Below are 25,343 nucleotides of genomic sequence, written 5' to 3' on the forward strand. Positions count from 1 at the left end.
CAAGGGATCAGCACTAGGGGTCCCTAACCTTTTCACTCTCTGTGTCCCACAGTACTGATAAAAGGGTATAGAAGTTATACCTCACAAAACACAAACAAGCGTGGTATCCTTTCGAAAGTCTCACTATGCTATCAAAGGTGAATCCTGAGGACATGTATATCCCTGAGCTGTGACTTTCAAGAACTCCAGAAAATTTCAGTAAAGTAGGGCTTATGTGACTGAAAGTTTGTATCTTTTTTCCCAATTGTATCAGTTATCAAATAAAAGTTATCCCCCCTCCTTATAGATGTTTCCTCGCATACCTGTTACAATCTCCATAGCTATTGTATTACTCCTACTACCTTTACAAGCAGTAGAAGCATCTTTACGATGACATCTGCCAGTATCACCTGACAGATAAAAATCACCAAAGTCCATCTGGAAATGTTGCTTCTTCCCGTAATATCTTTGCATCCTCCATGAGATTTTCTTACAAAACTTGGTAATAATTTGTTTAAACACAGAAAGTTCAAGATTTATACGTTATTCTGACATCTACTGCATTCATACTCTCTTTGGGGTCCTGTTAGTTGAGTTTCATCATTAACTAGGTGGAACTCTAGACCTCCAAACCTTGCAATGTTGTCATTTATTGGAACTTCCCTGATGTAACAGGCTACCTCTCTCCATACACAGCGGCAAAGACACCTTCCTGCAGCACACACAGCTTATCTTATATTCCCAAAGGGAAATACGCACTACAGAACAGAAAACCATATTGCGACTTAAGTAATCTACAGACAGCAAACAATAATCCTGAAATCAAACCACATTCTGTCTTTCCCTAGGAGAGCACAGAACTGGCAGAACAAGAACTGAAAATAAAAAGTCTTTGAATTCATTGCTAGCTCTCAGCCATCGGGGACACATGGCCCTCTCTCAGCCTGCAGCTCTCCAACTCTGCACCTCTGCTGCAGGGACAGCACTGGGAAATGGCTCTTAGTAAACCCACATGGCAAAACAAAACAGCGAGGACAATGAGGACAAAGAGCAGAATTTCTTCACGTTGTCAATACTGCATCAGGCTCTGAGATGACGTGCATTCAGTTCTTGAAGTATTTCTGCCTGCCTGCTCTGAGTTTTGGTGTGCCTATATCCAACCAGTACAGACAAACCCGTAGAGAAGCTCTGTCCCCACCACAGTTGAGAGACTGCCCTGGGAAAGATCTTAGAGGCCCTGACATCTTTAGCCACAGAATAAAATTGTTTCACTGCATATTGTAAGCTTGCACAGGAGTAACCTTTTTTATTTGATTTTAATCTTTTGTTTTTGTCATCGAAAAACACAATGGTGTTTGAATCGGACACACGTGTGAAGTTAGGGCAGAGCACTGTCTCCTTTGAGATCTTCCCAAGTAAGGCTGTTTTACCAGTAGTGGCAACTAGATTCAGAATTGCCAAATTATGCTACACATATCACTGCATGAAGCCATTCTAGAGTGCCTTGCTGCCATAGAAGGACTCACTGCCTTTCGTCTACATGTTTGGTTACGATTCATGCCACCTCTTGACTCTGCACTCACAGTACCACGGTATTGCTCTCCTTAACATCAGTGAGATACCTATAACAACAAAATACTTCAACTGAAGCCCTCAGCTCCCATTGGAGACAAAAATTCTTACTGGAGGGCGAAGGAGGTGGCAGAAGCAGAGCTCCCTGTTTTTGTTCAGCATCCAGCAGGATGAAACCCATCAATGCTGCTTGGCTTCCAGCGGTTAATGTAAGTGAAGGGGCTCCTTTCCTTTGAGGAATCCTTGTTAAGCCAGCAGGAACTCATATGTTACAACTGCTTCCCTATTTCTACTGCTTTTTGAGAGCACCCTGATCTTTGCAGAGCAGCACAAACCAACACAGACAACTCTTAATGTCATACATGGCAGCTCCAAATGCTTACAGTTTATGTAAAGCTATAGAGCCAGTGTGATAAGATCTAATTACCAAGCAAATTAGTAAAAAACAGCTGTAAGTTTTGCAGAAATGTCTGGAAGTGCAGAGTAAATGGCCACAATTGATAGAGTTATTGCACAGGCATCCTGAGGGCACAGTCTGCAGCACTTGAGTCCTAACCAAAATCACTGTCAACAGTTGTTGTTTTCTCCATTCTGTTAAATGAAAAGCGCACGAAAATGATCCTGCAAACAGCCGTTTAATATTCTCATGCACATGAACTGCAATTATCAGCAGAAGCAACAACAAACCCTGCTGTAATGTGTTCATGGTTAATCAATTCAATTGATCACTGTTTATTAAATAAAAACCTGCTCTCTAAACAGTTCTTCTCTAAATGGCATGTTTGGAGCTCTTTTATTTCACTAGCTTTCTTTAGGGAAAAAAAAAACAACAACAAAAAACAACAACACGATGCTAGGAAAATCAGATCGATTAAAGCTTTTAATTTAAATCCACGCTAAGCGAAACACTCGCAATGTATAGTGCCTTTACAAAAGCATTAGCTTAAAAGGGGCTTGAATCACACTAGCCACTCCCTGGAAGAGCTACACTGCATGTGATTTGATCCTATTTTAAAGGCTTTCAAGCCATGTTAGCAACAGCCAGCGTATTTATCCATGTAAGAGACAGTCATGACCAGGTCAGCTCAGGATATCAGGAAGTGGGCCGTTGATAATGCAGATTAGGGGCCATGCTTTATTCACATCAGCACTGTTGCACTGATCACTCCTATTTGGCACCTTTAGAGAGCAGATCAGAGATCAATGAATCCCAGGCTGAAGAGATGCTGTAGATAACAGAAATCCTCTACAGTCAGTTATCTCCCTACAAGGAATAACAGTCTTGCACAGAACTGAACGCTTTAAATGTACATAGACTATACACTACATTACAAGCTCAATGGAAGACTGACACCAGGACAGAGCCTGGGCATAGCCCAGCCCTGAGCTAATCTACACAGCTGTATGCAGCACCAAGAACTTCCACCACTAAGCCAGAGTCCTCCTTGCCCTTCGGCTGCTCCAAATGGTACAGAAGGGAGGAGAAGAGGAGTGTTGACACACAAAAATAACCTCGTGGGATTTAATTAAGACTACTGAACCTGTGTCACTTGTAATTTATGGCAGATTTGAACCCATGCTCCAGAGGGAGAAAATGAAGGCATTTCCAGTACATTAACTGACTTCAATAACAAAGTCAAATCTGACGTCCTGTGACCCTCGAGTGAACGAAGACTAAGGAGTCCCTGTTATCCCAATTATTTCTGACTAGATTTGTGAGATGTTTGCACTACCGTGGAATCCAGCCACAACCAGGTACCTGCCCTAATGGGGGAAGTGCAAAGCCTCCCCATGCCACAAAACCCTTGCGAGAGCATTAGAAACCTCCAGCAAAATTGGGTCATTAATGGTATGTTCCATGGAGAAAAAGGGATGTTGGGCATTTTCCCTCCCCCGACAGCAGGCACCTGGCCTCCACAGGAGCTAAGGAAAGGCTTACAAATAAAGCTGTGCAAATAACCGGCTTTGCCTTTTATGGCCAAAGTGAAAAAATAAACTTAGCAAAAATGCTTTAGGTCAACTAAAATGTTTTGTTCAGCCTCATATCGGGTGTGTCACCTTTCATCCTTTGGGAGATGGGAGGAAGGGTGAGAACATGCTTTATAATTGGGCAAAATGAGGCACATTTTGCAATGGGGAAAAAAAAAGGGCTAAAATGACTTCTTTAAATCTATTTCTCTCATTCTTTTCCTTTCATCCAGAATTTATTGCTAACTATGCTAGCAACTTTCAAGTAGGTTCTGCAAAGCCAAATCTATCAGGGCTCTCAGGGACATGGGGAAAAACCAGTGAAATCTTCCTCTCAGAATAACTTCTACAAAGGTACTTCGGGGAACTGAAAAGCAGAAATAACTTCCTATTTTATTATTATTTTTTTCTGAGGAGCCAGAGTAAATGAATTCAACAAAATGATACTACAAGGAAGACTTTTCATGAGATGAGACAGATGTTTTGCATGGCTGCCCAGCTCTGAAACCAACAATAATGCCAGCGAGGCTGAAAGCCACAGCAGTAGCAGCAGCCTCTCTAGTCTGACCTGTTTGAGAGAAAAGGGATTATTAGGGAATAAAATTAAATCCTTTCGATATAGGTTCCACAGCCACTGAGTTTAGCACGCAGATGTCTAGTGACTGTGTTAAATCCATCTTTCCCCCTAGGCTTGCTAGGCAGCATCAAATGAATTCCTGACCATGCTGATAAGACAGCTGACAGTGTGTGGGGAGGGGAGGGAGGCAGGTAGATCCGAGCCAGGAGGACGCCGTGGGGAATGCTGCCCACACAGCAAAGATGTCCCAAGTCTGTGCCTAAACCACCAGCCTTGCTCTGGGAGCTCTGACAGACACACCACTTAAGGGTGTGTTTTTCTCCTTTAGGAAATTGGCTCTCAAGTTGGGATAGAAGCAATGCCGCATCAAAGCTGCTCATAATTAGGTACAAATTTTGCTTGTAGTTCAGCAATTTATACGGATTAGCAGCTGCTGACCTTCTCAAGGCCCCCGAATGGCAGGCTCCCATCCCTGGTCACAGAGTGACCTCTAGTGTCGCCTGCAGCACGCACACGGAGCCGGCGCAGGGCAGGCACACGGATACAGGCACAGAGCAGGCACAGGGACAAGCAATATCCCCTGAGATGATGCACGAAGCCCAACCAAGACCAGCTTCTCAAGTGGGCTAAAGTGGTGCCTTCCCCCTGATTTTACCAGCAGTCCATTTAAGCCAGCTGATGGCACAGTTCCTAGAGGCTTCTCCATCTGTGCTGCACTTTGCAGAAAAGAAGCACCAAAAAGCCTAATGCTTTTGACCTTGGTCCTTGCTGTGTCTTCTGCTTCCCTGATTGTGAAAGCAGCCTGTTGCTCTTGCTAACTGCTACATGGGAGTATTAGAATTTTTTTACACCCTGGCATACTGCCATACTGGCTGTTACTGTCATCACATAATTTCACAACTTCATTTTACTCCGTAATAAACGTTACTGCAAGTATTTTGAGATGGATGGAGTACTGAGAAAGGCAGATTTTCACTACTGGATTGAAGTCGGTGTTGTACAGATGCTCTTCTGGTATTTCCTGTACTTTTAGCTACTTCCTTTTGTCTCTCTCTTTTACCCTCATCTATAAGCACAACACAGAGCACACCACGTTCCGACATGCTGCCTTATTTTATCAGCAGACTTCCACCATCCACAAAGCAAAGCAGCCAGTGATACCCATTTCTTACCCCATGGAACTGAGGTAACACTGCCTATGATTTAACAAATAAAATAATCCAATTTTAAAAGCATCAGAAAATATCACTCACTACACAAAAGAGTTGAAAAAACAAGTGCCTATTTTCAGCAGGAGAGTCTACAAAGTACACTGGTACAGGCAAAGTGGCTTTTCCAGGCAAAATGAAAATATGAATTGGAACAGTGTGAACAACGGGTTTGGCACTCCTTGCAGGCCATGATTATCACTTCTCAAATTACCCACAAGCACAGCAAACCAAGTGAAGCAGCACATCACACTGACACACAGCAAACCGAGGCCTGCAGGAAGCTTCAGAACACTCTGTTCTCAGCTAGGGGAAAGAAATACTGTAGATTAGGCCTGAGAGAATGACCCTGTGCTCAACATTACCTGTTCCCATTTCAGAATCACAAAGGACAGAAAAAGAATCCACTGTTTAGAAAAGAAAAAATAAAAACCTGTAACACACAGGGATAGAAAATGCAATAAAAGAGTATTGCATATAGCCTGGAATACATCTGGATTTTGTTTGGTTCGGTGTTCTCAGGGACCAGCCCAATAGGCCTTGAAGTCACTACAGTAGTTTCCGTCAGTTTCAGTGAGCATTTAACTCACCACCAGTCTGACAGACCTATCTCCAAGAAACCTCAAGTGCCACTGCATTAGGAAGAAATCTCAGATGAAGGAGAAAGCAGGTCTGATGACAGCTGAAATTAAGGCTTGCTCTGCACAGGACACTGAGTTCAAATGGGAGGGAGAAAAATAAAAGGATGTCTGAAGACTCCCTGATGGGACATGGATTCTGGAATAACAGCACAAATAATCTGCATCCATTTTCAAAGGGCAATGGACCCCACATGTGAGCTTCCAACAGATAATCCTTAGTTATTCCTGACTGGTATCTCCTCCTGTAGACAAACACTCACATGTTAAGAGTGAGGCACAGTGTACTGACAGGAATAAACTGTAGAATTCAGATATGTTTGTTAAGGCCAAGACAAGTGTAAACCTCAAAGATAAAATTAGGGAAAGTTTCTAGGTGTAACTTGTTGAAGAGACCAGGGAGAAAGCTAAAATCAAACATCACTGGACAGACAACTATCAGTAACCCAAACAACAAAGAGAGGTACAAAAGGCCAGAGGAATTGCAGCCCAGATGGTGGTCATGTGAAAAAAAAAACACATTCCACAGATTGCAAAGCACTTAACTTATTTTTGATTATAGAAGACAGAAGGATGGCAAAGTTAAAAAAGAAATGTGCTTGGGCCACAGTCATCACCGATACAAGCCAGTTGTGGACCTCTCTAATTTGATCCACTGTTTCTTGCTTTATTTTCCCGTGAAATACTTTAGATGTTTTAGATGTGGCAACAAGGAAAAAAAAAAGTGAGACTTAGAGTAGTCTGTACCAAAGTCGATACTGCAGGGAGGAGTGGGATATTTTTTGAGAGACAGAAATTCTAGGAAATGTTAAGGTGGTCAACAGTTACTTGCTACATGTGTCCCTGAGGAAAAGATAAAAGTTACTGTGAAGAGTGAAGCGATAGCATTGCAGCTTTTTTCAGCACTGCCTGAGCATCAGTGCCCTAACAGGAGAGAAAAATCACTGTGTCAGGAACATCTTTCCTCTTTGTCTTCATTAACTTACATTTTGGCTGCACACTCCAGAGGTGTGCAGCAGAGAGGGATACAGGCTGGAAAGGGCTCAGCTGGAATTGCAGCCCAGTTCTGCTATAAAATGACTCAAACTTCATTAAATAAAAGAAACCTGCTGTAGCCCAAGGATTGAGAGACTTGCAGTTTCCCTTGCTCCTAGGTTAATACAGCAAAGCTGGCACATTGATAGAACACTTAGCAGGACAGTGGGATGTGTTGAATTTAAATGAGTCTTCGTGGCTGGTAGGACTACACTAGGTGCTTCATACATAATCTGCCACTTAGAGGAAGAGAAGAGAATATAGCTACAGAAGGAAGAGAAAGTGTAAAAATCTACAATTGCACAGTGACATAGATTTGTCACAGAAAATTGAAGATTGTCCGGGCCTAGGAGTGAGAAATTAGAGGAAACAAGAAACTCCACATCATAGTCTAGAAACAGAGGATCTTCTAATTTAGATATATCTGACTGTAAATCAGTCCATTATAAAAAAAATCAGATATGCCACGAGGATATAATCAGAAATCCTAAAACAGATAGAGCTCATGTACTATATCCAGTCTACAGCACATTTGCTGGACAACTGAATCACACAGCAAATCATTGACTTCCAGAATGCTTGAGCTGTCATGGATATGTTCACATGCTCAATTCACAGCTCAACTGCAGGTAGTGCTACACAGGTGCCAGGCTTCAACCACATAGAGCAGATGATGTCAAGTCACAATACCTGCCAAAAGCACGTGAGGTGGAGTCTGTCCATGAGTTCCTAATGCCCATGAGTTGAAGTTTTGTACTTGCAGAACAATGTAGCAAGAGCTGCTGATCCAGGAGTGCCGTCAGACATCTGGAAAACAGAAAATACAGTGAATGCCTTGTTAAACACATAGCCTTCTGCCAAATGAAAAGCAACATGACAAAATCAGTTCTGGTTCCAAATCAGTCAGGTCAGCACTCAAGAAGGAACCTTAGCCATTGAGATATCCAGCCTTGGACTAAAAATACTGAGCAAGGGCCTGTGTTGTAATGTGTTCAGTTGGGAAGGACTTGATGGGGATCACATGAGCCAGTACCAGTACAATAGGGGACACCAAGAAAAGGCACACGTCCAAAAGCTGGCCTCTTTACAGACTTACACAATAGTCTCCTGCCACTGGCTAGGCATCTCTATAAAACTGTACCTTAGGCTTGAAGCTGATTCTTACCATCCACAAATAGGCACGTGGGGCTGTGACCCCAGAGAGCATTACGTGGCAACTGGACTGCCACAACTAATGTGGCAGACCTCATAGGAGTCTGAATTGGCTTTTAGGAGGTACTGGCCTTTTAGAAGGTAATGAGCCTACTCTGTTTTGGAACAAATTACATACGTAAGGGCAGGAAAGCCATTCTGGAAGTCCTTTAAGCTCTTGAGAAAAAAATCTCAGAGCAAGGAACATTCTCTGAAAACTCTCCCAATAACTTTACACTGGTCTGGAAAGAGAGGCCAAGGTTGATACCTAGCTGAGAAGATACTTGAAAGATCAGATTCCTCAGACATTGGGACACTTTTGGAAGGGAAGGGACCCATGCTAGAGAGACAGACATCTCTGACATACCAGACAATAATGTTATGAGTATTTAAAATTAGGAAGATTGAAAGCAGGCTTTTAAACTCGAAAGCAGTTACGCAGAGAACACAGCAGAGGATAGAACAAGTCAGACAGAAGTACAGAAAACAGATTAGGTAGCATTTGAATGAAGTGCCACAAGAACCAAACCAATGATAAAAAAAAATCCAGAAGAGAACAAATGAGAGAACTGAAATGCCTCCCAGGTGAGAATATCAATTAAATGGATATTTCAAAAACTTAAAAACAACCTGTGAGTTCCCCCACATCTCCCTAACTCTATTTATGCTGAGACCAACAAACAAATAAATAAATAAATATAAATCAGGCAAATACTGTGTGGTTTCCACTATGTATGAGAGAAGACATTCCGGGAGAAATGCCCAATGGCTAATATTTATTCTAAGCTAGATGCATCAGCAGTGTTCTGGCAGCAGTATTAAGGCACAAAAACAGAATTTGTGCCTGGGTGCACTCAGTTCCTCCCCTGGGAGACACTGCCACCTTTAACTACCGTTTGGGCTCTGCTCTGTGTGCACAGTTCATCACTGCTGAATACAACACGCTTTTTATGCTATCTGGAGAACAAATACTACATGCAGTACCATTTTGAGAGACAAATTCTAAGAGTTTTGGGAATACATTAATTCCATAAGTGGAAATAATAGAGCAAGTAAAGAAGCTAACATATCAGGGTGGGAAATTATTGTTAGGCTCAGTCAATCAGCAGGTATTCTGCTTTAGGAGATGAGAAACTAACGCTTACTTTTAGAGGGGACTGACACAGAGAATGAGAGCCCACAAGTTCACACTTCGATACAGGCATATATTTCTACCTCACCTCTTACTGACAAGAAAAAAACAATCTTTTGGGAAGTTTCTCCATTTTGTTTCCTTGCTTTCTGCATTCCTTCCTGTTCAGTGGCCTGAGTGGAGCTGAGCTGCCCCGTTTGGTTCCTCTGGAATGAGAAGCTGCAAACCCTGTGTTACTCTCTCAGATAACCAGCCTCAGCCCCTACGATGTGAGCTGGGGCTGACCTGTGTCTTGGAGGTGTGGAAGTGATAAACTGGGCTCTGTCTGGACAGCTCACATTTCCTTACACAGTCACCTACTTCTTCCTCCTGGCCCAAGATGTGACCTACATCACTCTTGAGAAATGAATTATCGGAAGAAAATATTCTTAGAGCAGAACAGCAGTTACTTAAGCATCACTTTTTAATGCCTATCTGCTTTCAATCTGTGTCTGTATCAGTGTGGGGGTGTTTAACACAAAACTGTACAATTCCTAGAGTAATTTCAAGTACAAATTGTACCAGATCCACAGAAAGAGAGAGAGATCCCTAGGAGGTATTTGGGCAACATAACCAATTCATACACAGTGTGTGGGTGTGTGAGTATGCAAGCGAGTACAAAAAAAGCACATGTACACACACACCCACACATCATGCCAGGATGCTGCAGAATCCCACAGACATCATAAATATAAAAGCCTGCCTTTTGCATGCATTATTTCTGAAATTTCTCAAGCCCTCCTGTTTCACAACGCTGAATTATTTAAAACGAACATGGAGAAGCAGGATTGCACTTTAAAGAGGAGGAGAAACAAACATTACCTGTATGTGAGCAAATCAGATTTTGTTTCATACTCAATTGCTCACAAAGAAAGTTTATAACCCTGGTTTGACCTTACCCAGAGCTGCAATTTTCCAACTCTCACGGTGACAAAAGTAGTTGAAACCTATATATGAATACAGTGACAGCAGTTTGACCCTGGCTTGAGTTAAACTGATTTTTATATCTAAAGACAACAATCACTTTTTGTGTTGTCAGAAGTAATACGGGGGGACAACAGTATGAGAAACGTCACAGCACGGGGTGCTACAGACTGGAAAAAGCATCTCCTTGATGGGGTCCCCTGGTCTCTGGTGTGCCCCTGGTAAAATGATCTAAGTGATTCTGGCCCATTGCCACGAGCCCTCTTCTTCGCTGTATGTGCAGAGAAATGTGTTACAGCATTATGAACATGTCACTGGAACTGTTAGCAGCACAGAGATAAAACCTCACTCATCTTTAGTGCAGTGTGCAGGAATGCCTTTCATTCCTTTAATTATTAAGCTAAGTGAGCTAACCTCAGTTTCCCAAAGCCAGTTTAAACCGGACTGTACCCTGCAGATTCATCACTTATGGGTTGCTGATGAAGAAGAGCTTTAAAAATATTTTGGTCTTTTCCTCTAGCTCTTTCCCACTTGCTTGTTCATTTATTTTAATTCCTTGGACTCCTAAGCCTTTTGAATCTGAGGACAGCAAACACCTCGAGTGACTGTAAGCAGAACTGGCAGCCTCACCGCTTATCTGCTGCTGGCATGGAGCCCCAGCCCCAGCCTGCTGCATCATCCCAGCCCCGCTAGGGTGCTCCCAGGAAACAGTTCGTGAAGCCTCCTGCACCTCCTATCTGAGCTCAGTGCTGGCACAGCTCTGAAGAAGGAATGGCCCTGCTGCAGCAAGCAGTGTGCCTGTCACCATGCCTGGAGCTGAGAAGCATTGGGTCGCTCAGGAAAACTCCAGCAAACACCTCTATCTCAGCTTCTGCAGCCCAAGCTGTAGGCCCAGAAAGAGGCGTGGGAAATAAAGAAGAGAAGATACGAGTTTGGCCTGAAAGTTTCTTTGCATTTATCAATGCAGCGTAAAGCAGCTGTCCTATGCCCAGGGCTGCCACCTGCAAAAGTCTGTCCTCTTCTCCGCCCAGCTCCTTTGTGCTGTCTGCCCACCAAAAAATGACCCTATTCACTCATTTGGAGGTCAGAAGGAATACCACTCTACTGAAGGAATGCAGGTTCAAAATAAAGAGGAAATCAAAATAAATCTTTGGCATATAGGCCAGTTTAAATCCTGATATTTGGATAATGAAACACACAATATCAACTAGACCAAAAGAATCATGAGCATTCAGGGCTCTGATTTTGCTTTTCAGACTGGGTGTAAAACCCCGTGTTCCTTCCAAATCACATGTTGCCATCTGTCTCTGCTTCTCACTATCTCCATTTGGCCACATGCTGCTCTTCAGGGCATACGAAATCATCAGCCAGTAAAGAGGAATATTACGTGAGGATTCCTTCTCCCTGTACTCTTTTTGTGCTTCCCAAAGTCTGTCCCCTTCACCACCCCTACCCTACCAACAAATGTGACCCAGAGTTTGAACTTACTCCAGGATTATGGTAGGTCAGAATGTAGATCTGATTCAATTTTACTGATGTTCTGTGGATACCAGGAAAAGTTGGGATAAAAAAAAGACAGGTAGAGGAGAAAAACTACTGTGCAGGTAGTGTGAGACACGAGAACCTTTGTTTTAGGAGAGAACAGTGGAAAATGTAAAGTTACAAATTCAACATCTACAATATGGGGCATATACAGTAGATGAAGAAGATAGTGTTTCAAGTAAAAGCAGTGCAGTGGGACTGCTAAGAACAATCACAACTGGAAGGCAGAGAAACTCCCTGTACTTAGGCAGAAATTAATGTTCTGGCTCCAAAATTGAGCTCAAGGTCATCGAAGTACAGAGTACAAACACAGTTAATAGCTATGCTAGTTTGTCTAATTTCGAATGATATCTGACCCCCAGAAATTACAGGTACTCAGGTCAGTCCCAAAGTTCCCTACATGCTTTATAACTTCCCCATGGTAGGGCTTTCCTCCTGTCCACCTGCCAGCCATTAATCAGGATAAGGCTGAGCCCAAGACACAGGGAAAATTCCCTACAAACCCCATCCTTCCCAGGCAGCTCTCCAACATCCCTCACCTCCTTTCCTTCTCTGTGCCTTCTTGGCTCCTTTGCTGCCTAATTTTGCACTGAGAACACACTTCACATCTCACACGTGGTCCATATCACCCAAGGCAGGTGCTGGGAGCACAGAAAAGCCATGGGGTGGTTGGTAGCTGGCCACTGTCACCTTGCATAGGCTTGGCCACTGAGTTAGCTGCTACTGAAAGCAGCCCTCCTGCTCCAGTGCCAGCTGCCAGGCACGGCACTGATTCTATTTACTACTGCAACACAGAGGCAGATCTGGAACCCAGCACATTAAATCAGCGTTGGTCCAAGCTATTTTAGGCCTTATAGTAAACCAACTCATGCACATTCTTTTTATTATTCTCCCTAATTTCTCCTGTGCTTCTTTGCATATGTTAAATTGTGTTGGGAAAAAAGATTAACACGGTGTCTGCACTGGATTTTTTTCCTCTCCGTTTATGCTGAGAAAAGGGGGAAGGCAGATGCTTAACCCCCAGCAGGAGCACACCACTGATGTTAGCTTTGCAACCTCCTCTTCCTTGCCAGTGTTCCTGTGATGATCCTCCAGGCAATCTGCACAGAGAAGGCTCTGGCTCACCTGCAGTCCCTTGCATCTGTGAGATCAGCTGCTTGGTGGCACCTCATCACTGTGAAGGGATGAAGCTGCTTCATCTCGGCTCCTGCCGAGTTCTGAGGTCAGCAGAAGTTGTGAGTATCTGCTACAAGGGGAAGCAAAACGCTGCTCTGTGAGTGGCAGGGTTTCACAGCCCTGCTCAGATGAGAATGCAGCTGGAGATGTAAGCCTGGAGCCCCTGCCTATTACCACAGACAGAATTTTACTTGCATGAAAGGCACGTACTCCTCCTTCCCAACTCCTGCTTAGCTAGGAACCATATTCCCCACTTAGGTAGTCCTCATGCCTACAGCCTTTCAGTGCTACTAATTATGCTTGTAGCTAGAACTGCACAGCTCAGCTTTCTCTTCCATACTGTGCTGCCTCTATTGAACCTTACTGAACATTAACCGTGTTGTACAGGGTTGAGGAAAAAGTGTGGAAAGCATCTTACATATCATGGACATAACTTGCAAGGGGAGAAACAAAGTGAGGACCAAAATCAGCCTGCAGAATTTCAATCAGTGCACAAGGAAAAAAGAATCTGAGTAAACTTTTGGATTCTCAAAAGGTTTTCCTGGCTGCCAGAAAGCTTTTTAGAGCCTTTTTAATGGAGAGTTACTTCAGAAACAAGAGGCACAATATTTTTTCAAGAGGAGAACTGTGCTTTAAGAGATTTCTTTGTATTTCTGAGTCACAGCATACCTGCCTTCTATCGATCTACTGCACAACTGGAAGAGAGCCAGCATGCCCCCATAGAGCAAGCCCCCACCAGAGCAGCATAATGCTTCATCAAACACTGGCCACCTATCCATTGTCATGTATCCTGTATTTGTCACTAGCCAGATCAATCTCATGCTGTTCAGCACATTTTAGGAACCCAGGCTAATAAATCATTTAAGTGCCTCTCACTTCACAGATGGTAAGTGCAGTTCAATGAAGGTAATTATAAAAAAAAATTACTTCTGGAGCAAAAAAATCAAAACATGGGAATATCTGTCTAATAGAAAAGGCTTGCAAAGAGATTTGGGAGTTCTAATAATTCTGAGGAGCAGGTTAAAGGTCTGAGAGTCTGACAGTAGGTTTTCCATCTGATTGACTGAATCGATCCTGTCCTCATGTAACAACTCTGAGAACCCTCTATCTAGGAGATTTTAGGTCCTGGAAGCACTGCAGAGGAATAAACTATACCAAGCCTCCTTCTCTCGCTCTAATTTTTTTTTCTTTTTGCAAACATAATATCTAGCACTAAGAAGATGAGGTGATAGAAAGGTGCAAGTCCTGTAGGGAGCATGGAAAACACTAAAGCAAGACCCAAATTCTGGTAACAGTGGCACATTCAAAGTAGATTCCTAGATTTCTGTTTGATTTTTCATCTTGGATTTCAAGATGACACGCTACTGCTCTGTCATCTCAACTCATCACTTACATTTATCTCTCTAACACGATAGAAGGAAACTCCTTAGTTATTAGATGATGCATACTAAGGGAAAAGATCCTTCTCAGCCAACATTGCTGATAGGCAGATTCACAAATGGTCAAAACATACTCTCCAGCTGGGAGGCCACACCAAATGAAGTCACCCTTGTCCAGGCATTAAGGTCACAGCTACCACCGTCTCAGCCATGCATAACTAAGGAATGGGAGCATGATAGACTGGAGTGAGGCCCCAAAGTTGATGAATGAACTCAAGCATCCGTCATTATGAGGAGAGGCTGAGAGCTGTGTCTGTTCAGCCTGAAGAAGGGAAATCTCAGGGGGAATCTTGCCCATGTGTATAAATATTTAACTGTGGGGAGTAAAGAAGATGAAGCCAAACACTTCTCAGGACAGGAGGCAATAGGCACAAACTGAAATACAGAAAATTCCATTTTAACATGTCTTTCCACGTAGAAAACACGTGCTTTCTGGACAGCAGTTCCAAAACATCATTTTTAGACAATCTTCATCATTCCTTTGAAAACATTTGATTAAAGGCACCTTTGTCAGAGTCACTGCACTTGGTGCTAAAGAGCTCAGGTGCAGCTTGTTAGCAACAGCTGAACAAGCCTTTTTTATTTGCCTACAGCTGCCCCAACTACGTGACAATGGGGCAGGCTGCCTTAGCAAGACAGCATCTCCATTTATTCTGAAGGGCAGTCATATTTGATGCTCATCAAACTACTGGGCTAGCCTTCCACAGCTATTCTGGTTCATGTCTCCAACCATCTCTATGTCCCCTCATACCAGCTTCAAATCTAAGAATAGAAATGCCCCATCTTTTACAACTTCCTTTATTAGCACTACATAACAGATTGAGTTCAGCCAAATTTGGGGTTTGTACAGAATTAGTGCACCAAGTGCTACTGAGATAGAGACTCAAATACTAGACTATTGGGTTTATTTAAATATGGAATGGGAAAACTTGTTTCAGAAATGGACAAAATCTCTCTAAAGTTCAAAGCAAATTGCAAATAGTTGAAGTCCTCTACCTTTTTCTTTCTCTCTTTCAGCTCAGTGATAAATTCATGTCCTTCTATCAATTCACAAAGTTTTCTTACTGCGCCAATGTTTGTATTAAGTTATACAACCTAATTTTCACAAATCCATTTGTTTTTGAAAAAAAATAAAAACCAAATAAGGCCTTCACATAAAGCTTTCAGAATCTATGATGTTTACCTTGTCCTTTCTATCTAGCAAGTTGTGGTTTTCATCTTGATCCAAAGACATTATGTTAACTAACCCAAGAGTAAAGCATTGTTTATAAATCTCTAGCAAAATATAAGTGGCTATGTCTCCTCCTTACAGCTTTCAGAACAAAGAACACTTTTGATTGCAATTCCAATTTGAGAAGCCTAACATTTAGTCATGCATTCAAAGAAACCTTAAATTGTTACATAAAGACATACAAGCCAAATGTAAAACATGATTCCAGGAACTGATAGGAATTTAGAGATATGAACAAAACCACTTGTGGAATGAATACCCTTCTTAGATCTTAGAATTTCAGCTGGATCTTAATAACAGCCAATCACAAAACCTTTTTTATTATGAAGAATCCTACCGGCAGTATAAAGTATGCAATGCAGCCACAAAACACAAGAGGTAAAATGAGGGCAGTTTTGGTGCAAATTCACACTATGCTGAATGCAAGAAGAACTAGCTATACCACCAAGACCTTGGAACTGCTATTTTTTTGATACACTCATATAGACTCAAGAGATTTTACCTCGAGTTCCTCCCAGGCTTTTGAGTACACATCCAAACTCAATCAGTAACATTTTGAGAGCTAGCTAATATGAGTTAGCATAAGTTTTCTGATTTCATAAGTGTCTGAAGTTTTCCTGTTCAGTTTCACTGAAGTCATCAACTAAACTAGTGTACAAACCAGGTAGCCCTGAACTCTTACTCCCTCTTCCACTTTGACAACAGCTTCAATTTAATTAGCACCTTATCATGCTGAGACATCTCAAGGCACTTTATGAAAGATGTACAGTCATACAGTCCACAGTGCCAAGGTAACAAATGAAATCAAGAAAGAAAAAAACAAGAAAAGCCTCAATTTCGATTTATAGAGGAAAGGAGTAGCAAAGGACAAAAGAGGCTGGACTCTCAGCAAACACACACCAGTTACTGAGTTCTGTTCTCATTTGCCCTAATCCACGAACTTCAGCAAAAGTTTCTCCTCTGACTTAATTAATGTTTTTTTCATATTAATATTTCTACACATTGGAAGTTTAAACAAATATCTAAGGAAGATAATCTGGAAACAAAGGTTTGATATTTCTGATTTGTAACCCCTTACCCTCCTTTAAAATCAGCTGCAGAACACTGTATGTGTGGAACTAACCAAAACCAGTAAAAGTAATCTATTGCTCTCATTGCTTCTATTTGATACCCTGCCTGTTGGTCAAGAAGAAACGGATGGCACATCTCACAGATGCTCAGATCTGTGAAGCATTATGATGAGTGAAGCCAATACTGGAAATGACATCCTTTAGATGAGAAATTCAACACTCATCCCATCTGAACTCCTTCTTATCATCCCGGTGGATACTAAAGATAGCACAACACTCTTCACAAAGCACGGGGGACAACTCCAGTGTCTTGACCAATATTCCCTACTCAAAACAGCAGGGCTTTATGTCATAGACAATGAATAGTCACGAAACAGATGCTAGTTCTTGTAAAGTTTTATTAACATTATTAATCTGGATCATGGGATATATTCTGATGTTCCTACTCATGTTCTGCTCAGGTGAAACTCCCAGAAAATGCTGACAATTTTCTTTTCCCTTTACCTGACTCATTATCTTAATAAAAGCCCCATTTCTGGAGCGTGCCACAATCAGAATACATTCAAGTACCTTCCTTTCACAGGGAGGTACCTGAAATGGAAAGAAAATCACAAGATGTTAGGACTAAGATTTAAGCTGGGGAGCTCACTCAAGTTTGTCCACTGGGCCAAAGTGTTATTAGAAACCCTGGTAAGGAAATAATAGTTAGAAATAATAGAAATAAATACTACTTTTTAAAATCACATCATGAATTCCTTCTCTCATAAAAATCTTTGCTAGGTATTGACCTCAGTGCATTTTATAATGCATTGCATCCAGTTACATTAACAAAAGTGATATCTAAGGTATTAAATTTTTGTCAAACGTAAGTAGTAACATTCAAAAAATCTTTTTTTAAGGAAATAATATTGTTTTAATGACATCAAACACAGAATTGTAAGAAGATCGTGTGTGCTCTGATTTGATTTTAAAAAAAAAGAGAGAAAATCAAGAACTCAAGCATCTCCCTGACGTGTAACAATGGACCAAATACATTAGATGTGAAAAAACAAACCTCACACAAAAAAAAAAAAATAAAACAAACAAACAAAAAAAAAACTGAAACAACAACAAAAAAAAACCCACAACAATCAAAAAGGGGAAAGATGAAGAAATGAAACCCACAGTGTGGTCCTGTTTGAGCAGTGAGTGTGAGCACACATTAAGCACACTGCTGGAAAGGATTCCAAGGCAACAGGGAAATTACAGTTCAAAAGCAATGAGTAAGAATCCCCCTGCTTTAAATATACAAAATACTAACAAAATGCAACAATGTCATTAAAAAGGAATATATAGTAAGGCCACAACAAGTTACATTTTCACCAGAACCTACTGATAGGACTGGAAGAACCATGTTTTTAAACCCCATTTCCAAAGTTTTTGATAATATGTAAGGCACACCGCTTGTTGCCGAATAAAAAACTACCCTTGAATAAAATTCCGTGCTATTCTCTTCTCCCTTTTGGCTTCTGTGATGCCCTTAAACAGAGAATGTATTTTAGTTCAGAAAGATCTACTGGCCTGTCAACTTTCAAAATATCCATCAAGCCATTTTTGTAACACACTGGGGCAAGGAAAGGGGAAAACAAATTTGAAGGACTTGTCAAAGCTCAAAGTAATTTATGAAGTGAATGGAAAGTGCCTTTGACAGTAAGAAACTACTTGCCATGAAACTATTTTGCAGTGAAATAAATACTGTCAACTGAACTGGGATGCCAAACTTCTTCCCAGCATCCTAGCAGGGGGCTGCGCAATGCCTTGCTCTCCTTTGCACCTCACTTATGCCACTTGTGAAAGAGGACAGCTAGGTTTCCAAGTGCAGAAAGCTCATCAACATTCATCAGTGCAACAGTTTCAAGGAAAGGTAAGAGCTATCCTCGCTCTTGCTCTCTGATAAAGACACACAATGTCCTTATTTAAGGTATGGCTCAGGTTACAATAGCACACAGAAGAACCAACAACAGAGCCCCTGTTGCATTCGGCGCCACACAGACACGTAATGAAAGACAATAAAACCTTGAGGAATGATGCTTTAACCACACAAGATGTCACAGGCAGTGTTTCCCCATTTTTGAAGAACAAGAACTGAAATTACTCAAAATTTCTGGTGAAAAGTGGGAGTTGAGCCCAGTTTCTCTCCAAAGTGTCTAAATTACAACTTGATCTAAGTAGTACCAAAACATCACACATAGCAAAAAAAAATATGAGCGGGGTTAATGAGAATTAAAGAAATAGATAAGGCAGAAGTAGGTCAGGCTAAAAGATACCATTTTGTCTGGAAGAGAAAGAGCTCTTTGTGGAGATGTGGTTTTTAATAAAAAGAAGTTTGGATAGAACTGTTGTTTTCCTGGAAACTAAGATGGTTTTGATAATATTATAAATAAATAGTTTCTATTTATGATGAATAACCAGTCTCAACAGCATTATTTGGCAAACACACTCTGCTAAGTACCCATTGCCTTATTATTACTACTGCAGAAATAGATCTGCACCAGTATTGTCATGGAGCAGCCCAATCTTCCCCAGCCTTTTTGGACTTGAAATGCCCAGAGAAGTGGAAAAGGGGTTTCGAAGTGGTTGCTGTAACTCAATGCAGGTATTATCCAGCTAGCACTGAAAAGAATTGACAAGAGTCAAGATGAGGGGGCTCACAGGGCAGCTTAAATCATGAATTTGTGGATGGCTCCCAAACACAGCTGAGACTGGAAAAATAAGTCAGCTTTGAAAAGAGAAGTCAGAATCCTTTTGTAAGACCAGTGGCACATGGCTGATTAGAATTGCAGGCAGCATTTTCAGGCATTGTTTGTTCATGTTTTGTCTGTAAATCTGAAAACTGTAATATCTCATAATCCCAAGGAAGATTCAGAAACAGAGGAAAGATAGTCTGAATGGCCCATTTACAATGACTTCCATTTCTGAAGCCCTTTATCTTTTATCTCTTTCATTTAATCAGTGGACGTTATTAATGGAAACAACCCCGTGTTTTATTGGTCCAGGGTTGCTTCTTAAAATTATTCAAGAAATGCCACTATGCAAGTCATCTTATTCAGCTCAGTAACAGTGAGACTAACTCTCAGTGCTAGCTGTAGAGCTAAAAAAATTGTCTTTGCCATGAAAACTTTGTGTTTTCAAATCCATTTTAAATTGTGAACATTACCTTAGGCTACATCTTTATTTTCAAGCTCCAGCTCTTTATCTTTTTAATTGTTCAAAAATTCAATGTTTATAATGAGTTTGATCAGGTTTGGGTGACTTTTTGTGTTTATCAGCCTAAGGTCAGAGCTTTGGATGAGTGCCTTATTAGCTTAAGGGTTTTAACAAGCAGCATACGGGCTGGGTCTGCCCCTTAGTAGCAGAAAACTCAGTGTCATTTAATATTTAGGATTTTGGGGGGGATCCAGTTGTGTTTTGTTTGCTATGGAATGAATTCTCCCATAGTAAAATGGAAAAAAAAAAACACAAAACCAGAGCATTGAGTCCACATTTAGGGATGTACTGGCAGCAAATTGTACTAGTTACAGGCTTTTGCATTTTTACAATGTTCTGCATGCAAAGTGACGAACCAAGATAAACAGTTGCAGATGTCTGAAACTAAACTTCAGAAAACAAATTGAGTTTACCTAGTGCTTTGAATATCTACACTGCAGATGTTTGCTTAGTTAGCAGGTCTTCCTGAAACAGTTCAGAAATTACCGCCTGTAAAACTGGTTTGGAGATGCAACCTGCTAAGATCATTAGTACATTCCCTCTAAAACAACATCAGCTCATTTTCAAGAACTTGTGATCATGAAGTAATTGGAGCTTTTGCCTTCATCTTCTTCACAGTTGCCTCTATTTCTTAAAGCACAGATGAAGAATAACATAGTAAGGGAGAGGAGCTGCTCACCCTCACATCACTGAAATATTGCACAAATGCTGAAATGGAGATATTAGAGAGGACTTGTAATTAAAACCCATACGATCCAGATTTGAATCCCATTTTTCCTCAGTGAGAACAATTCATGTCAGAAAGGATATATTAGAATGGAAAAGATTCAGAAAGGCATTATGAATAACTTCTGTATAGCGGAGGTTTGGAAAAGATATGATTTAGAAATTATTTTAGGGGTCAGTAAAATCAGGAGTGGTGTGGAGAGGTTGGACAGAAATGGACAATACAGCATCTCTTCCAATATAAGAATGAGAGGCCATTAGGTAAAACCTGAAAGCAATGTTCAAACAAAGAAAAGGAGGTGGTTGTTTACATAACTGGAAACAGATGCGGAACTCAGCCAAAGGCACTGTGGATGTAAAGAATTTACATGATTCAAAGGGAGTTTAGGCTAGGATTTGGAACAGAGTTCCAAGTCCAGGCATTCTGATTTCATCCGCCTCTTCCTGTGACTCCAGCACTGCAGCCAGCCAGTGCATTCTTCGAAGTTGGCAGCATATCATCTGAATCCAAGTCACTTTCCTTGTTCTTACTTTTAAGCGGTACCTCTGTCTCCTGACTATTCAAAATGCCAGAGCCCGTGTTTATGGAGAAGTGGGTTTCCTTTTTTCAACTTTGACCTGTATAGCAGCTCCAATATTTGCAACTTAGAGGCCACATACTGATGTAACAGTTATAGACTTCAAAATGAACTTCAGCAACCAGCAGCAGACTGCTGGTATTCAAGCACGAGAAGGAGGCTTCACCAAAACAAAAATGACTTAGGAGAAGAGTTAATTCTTCTCTGAAACCATAAACTCATTGAAAGGTAGCTAGAAACAAGCCCTACTAAAATGTCACAAGAGAATTGCATTGGGGTGGCATGTTTATATAGCAACACATAGATAGAAGGGAGAATAAATTCTAAAGGAATAAATCATTGCCCCTTCCTCATGAAAGCCCTTTACTATTATCTAGAAGTTAATTCAGTTAATACAAAAAATAGAGATAATTCTCTGCTAAACTTAAGTACCCTCCCCTGTAGCTCCAGAAGGCAGAAACTATGGGTCTTGTTCCATATGTATGCACATTCAGAGAAGACACTGCCAGGTTATTTTCATGGACAAGAGTTCATGACCAAAACAGTGCATAACCCAGTACTGCTCATCACTGGGAAACTCAAGTCAGGTTATTCAAGACTTTCTATGATAAGTTTAATAACAAAGAGCATACTGAGCCCGAAGCAAAATAGTGTCTAGGTCATGGCAGGATAACTTCCAGTCTGCCACAATAGTTTCATGAACTTTGGAACTATATGCAGGGAGGTATTGAATAACTCAAAATTGTCAACTATTCCTAAACACAGTATTTTTCAAGTATTTAGGAACTCATACAGCCATTTTCATTACGGGGCTCAAAATGATTTACTATTCACTCACACACAGTACTTGCAATATTGCACAATTATTATCAAAAGATGCCTTTTGTCACACAAGTATCTCAGTAATGCAGGAAGAGAGATGGAATATTTTGTATAGATTTGAAGGGAGAGGGAGGGTAAATAAGATCTATGACTAATAAAGCACAAATAAGTTTTGAACAAGCATGCCACATTTTCCCTGCTTTATGCTCCAGGGGATATGAAGCTTGTTCTGCTCCCTAGACCATTCCGTGCCTAAGGATCCAGAATAAAAATATTTATTCCTAACATACATACATACTCTGCTACACAATGCAGAAAATGTATCAAAAAAAGAGCCATGACCAAGAACAAAGGTAGAACACAAGATATATTCCTGTATGTGTCATCTTCTCCAATCATCAGCACAGAACTACAGAAGCGCAGATTCCAGGAGCCTAATGGTCTTTGTGGCTCTCTCCTGGATTCTCTCTGGAAGTTCCCTGAACTTCTTGAACTGAGGAGCCCAGAACTACCCACCGTACTCCAGATATGGTCTCACCAGGGCAGAGAAGAGGGGAAGGATCACCTCCCTTGACCTGCTGGTCACACTCTTTTTAATGCACCCTAGCAATCTCATTAAATGGTTCAGGAGTTGATATTCATCCACAGCATTTGCTTCTGACAGAAAGTTCCTGCAGTGAGTGAGAAAGCATTTCTTTTTTCTGCCATTGATTTCATTGATTGATCTCCTTTAAATCACTTAGTGTAAAAATAAAAAAGGTACCTGATGGGGTTCCAGAGTGACACAACTTGACATAATATAGCCTAATGTGACAAGTTGTTGAAGTCTGAAGGAGAAGATATTCCCAATTCCAGACGGATATCAAGGGTGAACTGTGACAATCTGAGGTCTTCCGTTCACATTTCTGTGATAAAGGACTGCCCTGTCAACTCATCTCCCATTTTTGTCCTTCAGTATCAGTAGCTTTCGGTTAGAAGATGGATGAAGCAATTTACCACTTCAATATTTACTTTGAATGAGAAGGTCTTTGATGGTACACACTCCTGCTGAAAACTGTGGTGAAGAAGTTACAACAGTCCAAAGTGTAGAGCCCAGTTTACACCTGTGTGGCATTCACAGTGTCTGCACAAAGGACCTGGAGAATATTAAGTAAACTTTTACATTGCTATCAGAGTGGAGGTACAAGGACAGCTGCTTTATAAGTACAAAAATACAGTGCTCTATGAATTTTCACAACTCCTCCAGCAAATGGAGAACATACTGCTCTCCCTGAGTTACAACTGCTGACAGGAGCTGATGTTTTCACAGGTTGACTGACCTGGAACAAGGTCAAGATGTGAAAGGCCTCCAGGAAATAAGAAAGATCCCATCTTATACGCATAATGCTTAATGCTTTTCTTAAATATCATCATCCAGCAGCATGCCATACATTACAGCTCAACAGAGCTTGTGATTGCATGTGCAAAGGTGGCTTCATTGTTTGACGCAATGCACTCTGCAATGCAGAGTGAGAAGCACATTGCTGTGCCATGCCACTGTGAGAACTGAACTTCTAACAACGCACGGTGCTCTTTCTTCACTGAAACCCCTAATTCTCTGCAGAGGACCATCTCCATAATTACAGGAAAGTTTCACTCTCTTCAGACAGATGTGGAATGGATAGCAACAACAGAAAACAATGGAAACATGAACTCCAATTCAGCCGTATATGCCACTTGGGAGCCATATTCATCACACAGACAGTAGAAAGAGATGGGCTCCCCCAAAGACCTATATTCATAGAATCACAGAATGTTGTGAAGGAGTTCAGCATTCTCCACTGATGATGTAGGAAGCAGTGAGGAACTGGCGTTCTAACATAATCGATTACAGGTGTTGTAAATAGTCTCAATATTTCACAATACTATAGTAAAAATTTGTTTACAGTAGTGATTTCCTATAGAAAAAAGGAATCAAGAAGCTGTAGAGCAGCATGCATGACACAGGTTTAGATTATTATTTCTTACATGCAATCACACGTCACCATATAAAAAAGTGAGGACAAAGAAAAACAGATTTTATCACCTTGCCACAAGTTTACAAAAAAAAAACTTGCAATTTTTCTGTGTGTCAGGGAAAAGTTTACAACTTAGACACAACTTCCATTTTAACAACACTTGAGGTTGGAGTCAAGAAAGAAAGACATAGGAAGCAAGCTCAAGAACACACTACATTAGATAGCTTCTTTTGTGTATCTGTATAGGTTTGCCAGGAAATTATGTTGTCAAGGCTTCTCATGTGAAAACTTTAAGAGAAGAAAAACACATAGTTAGATAATCCTGCTAATGGAGAAGATGGACTAGATCAATACTTCTGAAAGCAAAGGCTCCATCTAGGAGGATGAAATCCATTACATTAAATCCCTTTCAATCTCCAGGTAAGCAGGAGAGTAGAGTGACTGTTCCACTTCATATCTTACCCTTCCTGCCTTACCACACACAAAGTAAACCCTGACAGTCTGCCCTCCTTATGGTTTCTGATCCTCAAATCAAACTAGACATTACTCCACAATTTTGGCACTGCAACAACAAAGCAGAACCTGAGCTCTTGCCTACTGGTATGTAACACACATTACGAGAATGAAACTAGGTACTTAAATCTAAACTCATCCTTCAACCTCATGCTTTTACATCCATATGAAAAACCTCACCACCACCCAAGCATTCATACTGCTGCTTCCCTAAGTGTGTAAAGAGGAAATGAACACAAGGTGTTACATTTGCCCTCCAGGTGCCCAGCTGAGCTGGAATCTGTTGCTGTGCATCTGCCCTGTTTTTTTTTGCTGTGTGTGACACATAAGGTTACAAGATTAAGAATTGTCTAATCCTTTGTATGGTAGAAAATGCTGGTTGTGATTGCTGTGAGTGAAAGGTATCAGGCAACTCAGCACCCATGTAGACAAGCACAGAAAATTCTATGAACTTCAAAGCAAAACAACTTAGTATTCAGAAATTCGGAGTAGGATTCACTATATTCAACAGCATTTTTCTTTAGCTTAATAAAGGATTTCCTATTTATTCTTCCTTTCTGGGTTCTGGTGGTGGTGGGTTCCTCAAAAAACTTGTGCTTTTTCTTTCTACATTATGAAATCTGTTTATGTGATGGACGTTCTTTGCATTTAGTGAAAACCCCTGCTTTGGAACAATTCAGGTGCTTTTTAGTCTTCTGTGAAGGCACACAGATGAATGCACTTGGGCCTTCTAGTGGTAT

At 41.1% G+C, this 25,343-nt stretch overlaps 1 long non-coding RNA gene across 1 annotated transcript in view; it reads right to left on the minus strand.

Moving 5' to 3' along the window:
* Positions 1-25,343, minus strand: part of LOC122182730 — a 93,628-nt gene that overhangs the window by 26,337 nt on the left and 41,948 nt on the right. Inside the window, exon 4 of the long non-coding RNA XR_006179958.1 lies at positions 7,668-7,784. This is a non-coding gene — a long non-coding RNA (uncharacterized LOC122182730). The remainder of the gene's footprint in view (positions 1-7,667; positions 7,785-25,343) is intronic.

The sequence above is a fragment of the Lagopus leucura genome, unplaced genomic scaffold (genome assembly GCF_019238085.1).
Source record: "Lagopus leucura isolate 7727_CA_CO unplaced genomic scaffold, USGS_WTPT01 Super-Scaffold_100015, whole genome shotgun sequence".
Classification (NCBI taxonomy): domain Eukaryota; kingdom Metazoa; phylum Chordata; class Aves; order Galliformes; family Phasianidae; genus Lagopus; species Lagopus leucura.